An 8472-nucleotide genomic window follows, 5' to 3' on the forward strand; every position below is an offset into this window, starting at 1 on the left:
AGGTATCGTCATGCACCAACAACCATAACCCCCCGTGTCTCAGGCAGTCCTAGGACACCCCTGTAAAGATACAGAGAGAGAGGGAGAGAGAGAGAGAGAGAGAGAGAGAGAGACATAATAGCAACCGCATAACCCTATGAGTTCTTTGATCTGATTAATCCGGTACTTGATGAATAAACACGTCATAGCTTCAAATTATATATCTGCAGATTACTGTAGTATATCCTTATGTTACCTCCCTTTGCTCCTTGTAAACGTTCTCAGAACCCATCCCTGTAAATCCATGTAACACCTACTCATGGGTCCTGTAAATGCTTTTTTTGAAGGGTTAAACCTTGGAGTAAACACACTGGCAGTTGCTTCAGTATTCCTGTGCCAACATTCAGATAGGTCAGGCCTTGTTCTCATTCACCTGATAGGACTTGCCCTCTTCAACCTGCAGGGCATGCAGTTGTTACCTCATTCATTTCACACTCTTTTGCCAAGGAAATCCCTATGTGTCACTATCCCCTTGAGCAGTGGGTCACATATGCTGACTGAATGTAGACTTTCTCTAATTGCCAAGAACAACATTTAATTGTTTGATTTTTGTGGATAAACTCCGGCCCTCCAGCTGTTGTGGAACTACAAATCACATGGGGCATTGCAAGATTCTCACAGGCATGACTCCCAGAAACAGATACACGCTGGGATTTGTAGTTTGACAACAGCTGGAGGGCCAGAGTTTGCCTACCCATGCAATAGAGCAAACTTTCAGATACAGCTCAAAGGTGTGTTAAAACTACTAGCCAAACAACCGTCAATTTGCAGACCACTCTTGGTTGCAACATACTGCCCTAGAGGGTCACATTTTAAATAATTCATATTGAATGTTAGATTTTATGACTAGAAAGTAGTGCATTCACATTACCATTACCATGTATTTGTATTTACACATCAACATTGATTCACATGAACTAGAACGGTTCCTGTCAGATTTTGCTGTACTAAGGGAAATCTGTGTGGAGTGAAATATGAAAGCTGCCAATGCTGACCTCTCTAAAAATGTTAATTGCCTGGCTGTCTCTGCCTGCAGTACTTACAGACTCTGAACAAGCATGCAGCAAGTAAAGTCAGAGTTTCAGAACTGTATGCTTTTAGTAGGTCTATAACTCAGAAATACTGAAGTTAGTGAATCAGTATAACATCGGGGCTGCTAGCATTTTCAGAAGAAGAGTAAAACAATGGTAGCCTACTTGATTGCTGCATAGCTTTTAGTTTAGAAATGTGGCAGTAGTAGTAATGTATCCTTGAGGAATAGACTAGGGATAGAATAGTTTCCATTCTTGATTTCTAATATATATTTCAGTAAGACGTAGTTATAAAAAGAAATGTCATTTTCTGAATGCATTTACATGCTTTTAATTATTGCTGCCATAGACACAAATGTGTGTCCTTGCTGGCCAGAGCATCCCAGGTTGCTAAGAACCCTAAGCAACCTGGGACACTTTGGCTGGTGTGTGCCCCCCCCTCCCCCCCAACTTCTGGCAACCAGTGACATCAGTGAGCTGGGCACCCCCAGGAACGTGCATCACAAGCACCCCTCCCCCCAGCACCACCCTTGGCCCATCATGTCGAATAATGCCCCTGATTCTATCTCCCGAAGGCTTCGGATTTAATTTTGTGCATCCATTCATGACTGGATGTGACAGGTGAGATGGGAAGAGCAAAGTTCTCCCCTCTCACTGTCTACAAGGAGCCGCAGGGTTACTTTTAACCCTGCCGCTCTGCTTACCGCTCTACATTCTGAAGGCGGCAGCGAGGACGCAGCCGGGAGGATGCAGCATGGAGAGAGGTAAGTGCAGGGGAGGGAGGGGGGGCGGCGGGGGGAGGACGGATCGGCACTCTGATTCCAAGTGTTCTCGGCGACATCGCCGAGAACACTTATAAAGAAACACGTAATTTCTCCTATTCTACATTTAGCTCTGCTTGGGCAAAGCAGGGCTAAATGTAGAAAGTAAATTACCGCCCGGCGCCCGGAACTCTATGTTCCGGGTGTCGGGTGATTCAAACCTGTGCTGCCCCTCTGCTCAGTGTCGCCCCGAGGCCGGGCCTCTGTGGCCTTGCCGGGAATCCGGCCCTGCATCCATTCCTGAGATTTACACAGCTCTGCAAGACAGCAGTGCTAGGCTGGTGACCTGACTTTCCTTTGCTGCTGTTAAACAATATCGCCTGGAGACCTGAATACCCCCAAGCTATGGTTGGACAGTTAATGAGTAGCAGAAGACTGAGAGAGTAACCACTCTTTTCTTTATTAAGCATAGTTGTCAGCTGTTGTGCATGCAGCACACAGTTCTTTTCCCAATGTCCCTGTACAGGTGAACTTGACAAGTCAGTTTTAGGTACCTACACTAGTTGAACTTGTAAATCCATTTAATTTTAAATTTAGGTGCATGGACAGGTACTGTACTGCTATCTATTGTAGGATTGTTGAAAAGGCAGCAGTACGGGCAATTTATCAAAACTGCAATAGAATGAAGATGAAGCAGTTGCTCATGGCCAATCAGCTTCTATCTTTCATTTTCAAAGCTTAGTTGAACAAATTGAAGATATAAGCTGATTGGTTGCCATGGGCAACTGTTCCAGAGTCTGCCTGCTCCAGATTTGATAAATCCCCCCACCCCCCACACTGTGTAGTAGTGCAGCCATGCCCATTAGTTCCTGATTGACAATTTGCAGGAGCCAATCAGAAGCTAGTGGACTGGGCTACACTACTTCACCTAGTTGTTCATTCAAGGATTCTATACTAGAGGCAAGGTTATGCAGTCCTACACTTAACATTTTATGCAGCCATGTTAAAGAGCAGAAGAGTTGTAGGGGAGTAGTAGTCACTTTGTTTTTCAGGTATCAGAGGCATATATACTGTAAAATACAATTATGGCGCATGAAGCTTGGCAGGAGCTTGGAGGGATGCCTGCCAGATTGAACAAACGTCAGCTGTCTCTGTGGGTCAGTGAACTTTTACTGACACACGGATTGGCGCTACCCCTTTAAGTAGCAGGGCATGTACCATATGTGCCATGTAAGGTATGTTACCACTGAGTAACTCGCAGTCCGTACAACAGTAAAATAAAATTGACTCAAAACTTATGTAGTTTCCCTTCAAAGTGACAGCAGTTCATGGCTTAATCTACTATTTGCACTTGTTAAGACTCTTGTTCCATGTGTACAGTAATGTTGTGGTTCATTACAGCTAAACAAAATAAATAGAAAAATAGTAACACGGCAAACATAGTAGAAAAAAACCCTCACACAGTAACTTTTAGTTAGTTGAACTGAATGAGAATAGGCATAAATAAATACCATATTTAGCAACAACCTTTTTAGAAAGACTAGAGATATCTGTCAGGCTTTTATTGCTGTCTGTGTCAACATTTTGAAAATTCACCCCCACTTGCTGATCTGATGACTTGGGGCAGCTGCTTGGGGCAAGAAGTAAGGGGAAAAGTCCCTAACAGGAACAAAGCAATGAGAACACTTTTTTTAAATTAAAATAGGGAGTCTGGCTCTTATAGTTTTCTGTGCCCCCTTTGGGGATATCGCCCCTTCACTTTCAGCTAGCTTTCCGATAGTGCCAAATGCTGGGGCACCCCCTCAAACCCTCTGTTACTTTTAATGACCCATCAGTATGATGAGTAGCATTGCTGACTAACAGAAATGCAGAGAAGAGCAAAGGATAGTGTTTGGCATTACCAGGAAGTGTTAACATTTGCCAATTAGGATGGCCCAGGTTTTAGGGGGTCCCAAAGTACATTTGAAGACTGCTAAAGGAAAAATGTTGTGCGTTAAGATTGTTAGAGACAGATATATTTTAAAAGTCAAGTTCCTTGCACCACTTTTTGACTAAAAAGAAACATATTGGGGGGAATTTATCAATACTGGAGCAAACAGAACCTGGAGCAGTCGCCCATGGCAACCAATCAGCATCTCTCCTCAGTTTGCTCAGGTAAGATTTGAAAATAATACAGAGAAGCTGATTGGCTGCAGTGCAAAACTGCTCCAGATTTTGTCTGCTCCAGTTTTGATAAATTCCCCCCATTGACTTTGTAATAAAATCTATTTTACTTGTTCAATCAAAAGATAGATAAACTCAAGCGTGTAGGAAACACTTCTATTGAAACAAAGACATCACCAACTATTCTTCCAAAGGACACCTTGAAAGAGAACTCATCATTTCTGTAACGTAAGTATTATTAAGTCCAAAAGGCCTAAATATCTCCCCCAAAATTATTGATGTGTGGTCATGTTTACGGTGGGCTGTGTGTGTGTATAAAAATTTAATCTGCTGTGACAGCGTTAGCTATTGACAAGCCTAGGTGCTCGGTGCCCAGCAGTAAGGTACCCATGTAAAATATTTTTAAATGTACACCGGGAGCATGTTGTAACTCCCCTGGCAAAACTACCAGGGTCGCAGCGGTCGCGATTGCGACCGGGCCCTGGCGTTCCGCCTGTTGGGGGGCCCAGAGAAGAAGAGGGCCGACACACAATCATCATGATTGTGTGCGGCCTGGCCTGCTGTGCCCGATGGATAGCCTCGGGCACTAGCCTGCCTGACGCTATGCAACAGCCTGCTCTGACGGACCGAAGCTTGTCCGAGCAGAGCAGTGAGTGGGAGGGGTCATCGGCATCAGTGCCGAAGCAGGGGGGGACAGGGGGAGCATGTGCCGTGCCGCATCAGGAGCGGTGGCGGGATTTACCTGCCCACCGTCTCCCTCTCTCTCTCCTCCCACCGCTCTGCAGGCATTTCCAGCTCTGCACCTGAGGGCCCCGGGAAGGGGGAGTGGTCTAGGAGCGGTGTCAGGCAGAGGGGGAGAAAGAGGACCGACCTGGACACAGAAGGTGGGTAAGCTGTCAGCAGCCCTAACCCTGCAATCTATCACCTGAGACCCTGCAGAGCCCTGGTGAGACCGCTTGTATGCCTGGTGAGACCGCCACAGCCCTGGTGAGACCGCCCGTATCCCTGGTGAGGCCGCCCGCAGCTCTGCTGAGACCGCCCACAGCCCTGGTGAGACCGCCCGCAGCCTTGGGGAAACCGCCGCAGCCCTGGTGAGACCGCTCACACCCCCATATTAACCACTATGGGAAAGAGCTGCTGAGTGTCTGCCTGCTGGGAGCTGTAGTCCCAGGAGGCAATGTTGGCACCTTGGTGGTTAATGGGCTTCCCCAAGTAGTGGAACGTTAGGGCCCAGTCGCAACTGTGACTCTGGTAGTTCCACCACTTGGGGGTGCCCGGGCAGGAGGAAAAGGGCCCTGTTAACCACCTCAGCTCCCAGCATGCAGCAGGCCAACTCTCCGCAGCTGCTTCCCATGGCGGTGGTTTCTTGCACCGGGGCCCTGAAGTTTCTAGTTACGCCTCTGTGTAACTCTAGTAATATAAAAGTAATGTTGACTCTGAGACGTTGCACTGAGTGTGCTTGTGATTTAAAGACCTAGACTATAAGCTCCTTGAGGGCAGGGACTGATGTGAATATGCATTTAAAGTGCTATGTAAATTGTCAGTGCTACATAAATGCCTGTAATAAATGGATAAATAAGACTTCTTGTATATGGTCCCAGGGCCCATTTTGTTTAAAACTGCCTCTAACATGGCTATTCAAGAAAGGGTGAAGAGTTTGGAGAAGGCAGGAGAAGTGAACAATCTAGGCCAAAATAGCTGATTTTGAAAAATTCTCCAATTCAGCTCACTTTCCAGTTCAGCTATGTTGTCCTAGATCAGGGGCGCCCACAATTTTTCGTCTGGAGATCTACTTTTGAAATGACGAGCTCAATGAGATCTACCAATGAAAAAACACCTGCGTTCAGGGGCATGGCGGTGCATTTAGGTCAATGGCATGGCAGCCACGCCCCCCGCCCTCAGAGTGATCGCATTCACCCGAAACTCAGGCACATTAGCGCCTGCATTCCGGTCTAGTGCGATCTGCTGGTAGATCGCGATCTACCTAATGGGCACCCCTGTTCTAGATTGTTCACTTCTGCTGCCTTCTCCAAACTCTTGACCCTTTTGTGAATAGACCTGTTATAAATCTTATGTGCCAGAGTTATATAAAGGTAAATCATATATTATCACCAGCCTTACCTTACCCCTATCCGCTCAGGCCTGTTGACTCTTTAACATAACTGTTTCCAACTGTTTTACATCTGATCTGATAAAATGCTGCTGGTCGTTCTGTTTTACATATCTAAATGTAAAAAGTGAAGATGTTATTTAAAGAATTTTAAAAAGACAGACATTTTCTGAATTTGTTCTCCATTAACCCTGTAAATAGTATGTTACTTCCACAAGAGGGCAGACTAAAATCCTAAACAGTTGGCAAATGTATTATTTTTTTGGAGACACAATTAACAGCGTTTTCACTTGAATACATCATTGGACTATGGTATGGTATTATATAATTTTCTTACTAATATAAAAACAATTTAACTTCTAAATGCCCATAATCACCTCTGTATGTACAAAACTGTCATACATTGTTTGATTATTTTATGTGTGGGCATATCTACACTGTCAGTTTTTATAATGCTTAGAATTAATAGTTATAGTTTCAAAATATTTAAAATAATAATGATAAAAAAGAAAAAAATAAGAAAACAATCAATAGAAATTATAAGAGATTTTACCTCTATTTTTATCTATATATACATTTCTTTCTCTTAGGCACTAGACCGTAAAGAAGTTTGATAAGTTCTTAACTGGTTCCTGACCAGAGGTGATTGAAGCATACATACCCAGGCCAAAGTTAGCAGCTTCAGTTATGCATCAGTTAACTTGACGAAAAACTCTTATTTGCCTGCCCTAAAATGTTTTTAATTTTTTATTTCATGTATATAATTATTTTAGTTATTTCGGTGTTTTCGTTTTCAAAGTACTTCTGATACCATAATCTGAATACATTTTTTTAGTTCGCAGAAAATGTAAAACATCCCACTAAAATCTATTAATGAGAAGATTTTACACTTTTAATACATTAGTGCTTTAATAACCGACCCGAAGTGAAGTGAGCCGAACGCTGTTCGCTGTTTGGCTATTCACTTCAGGCTTGTACGGCTGAAATCCGTACACCAACTAAAATTAGCCGTACATCGGCTCAGCATGTTCGGCCGACCCGAAGTGCCAGAAGGAGTTCGACTCAGCCGATCCAACATCTGGATCGGCTGAGCCGAACCTCCGGCAGGCTACTCGCTGCTGTTCGGTCTATTCTCATAGATGCCGAACAGCAGTGAGTGAATAGCCGAATGCCGCCGAGCAAAAAGTAGAAAAATTAAATAGAAAATGATTGGGCGGAGCTAGCAGTGACAGCTAGCTCCGCCCAAATGTTTTCTATTGACTGGGCGGTTCTGCTGCCATTAGAATAAACAAAACAAAAAAATCGCCATAGGAATTCATAGCTAGATTCCTATTGGCTATTTCACTTTGCAATAGCCAATAGCAAACTAGCTATTGCAACCAATCACTATAAGGTGACCTGATGCTGATTGACAGCAGCAGTGGGCGGGTGCAATAGCTAGTTTGCTATTGCGAATTGAAATAGCCAACAGGAATGTAGCAATGCATTCCTATGCTGTTTTTTTTGTTTTGTTTATTCTGACGGCAGCAGAACCGTTTGTTTTGTTTTTTTTTTATTCTGATGGCAGCCAACGGCAGAGTAAAACTTTCCGGGAGAAAGTGTTTCTCTCCCTGCCGGCCGGTAGATGCTATCTAATAGCGGGAGACTCCCGTAGAGTCTGGGAGAGTTGGGCTGTCTGGAGATCAGTGTCCCTGGTTAGCTTGTAACCAGGGACGTTGATCTGTCTGTGCAAGTGGCCGGAGCCAGCCGTGAGATGACGGCTGGCTCCGCCCAGCATTCAGTAGCAGGCTGTCGGCCAGCTTCAGCTTTCACCTCGGCTCAGTTGAGCCGAAGCATATGCCTTCGGCTCGACTGAGCCCCTCGGCCAACTTCGGGAGCTGTATGGGCTATGGTGAATAGCCCGTACAGCAGCCCTTCGGTTCTACTGAACTGAAGGGATCCTGGGGTCAAAGCTAGCCGAAGGATCAGCCGAAGCTACGGGTAGATCCTTCGGCAGCTTTGTGAATAGACCACTAAGTAATTAATAGGAGTTTTTAACTAAAACTTGTGAAACAAATTCCACCTGTCCGGGAATACATTTAAAGAAGATTAAAATTGTAATCCTTGCAGTGGGGCTACCCCCACATTGCAAGGGTTGAGTGCTCGTTTTGCCTAGGGAGCCTATACTCACCCTAACCACAATTGCTCCTAGACCGGTCCCTGCAGCCTCTCTCCCCTTCTGCTCCAGTGATGCGGCGTCCTCACGTCCTATACACTGTATAGGATGTGATGACTCACTGCACCTTAGACTGCTGGAGCGGAGGGGGAGCGAGGCTGAAGGGAAAGATCTAACAGTCAGCCTGGATCGTGGTTTGGAATACAAGGAAAA

This window comes from Nanorana parkeri, unplaced genomic scaffold (genome assembly GCF_000935625.1).
Source record: "Nanorana parkeri isolate BGI_ZX_2015 unplaced genomic scaffold, ASM93562v1 scaffold412, whole genome shotgun sequence".
Taxonomy (NCBI): domain Eukaryota; kingdom Metazoa; phylum Chordata; class Amphibia; order Anura; family Dicroglossidae; genus Nanorana; species Nanorana parkeri.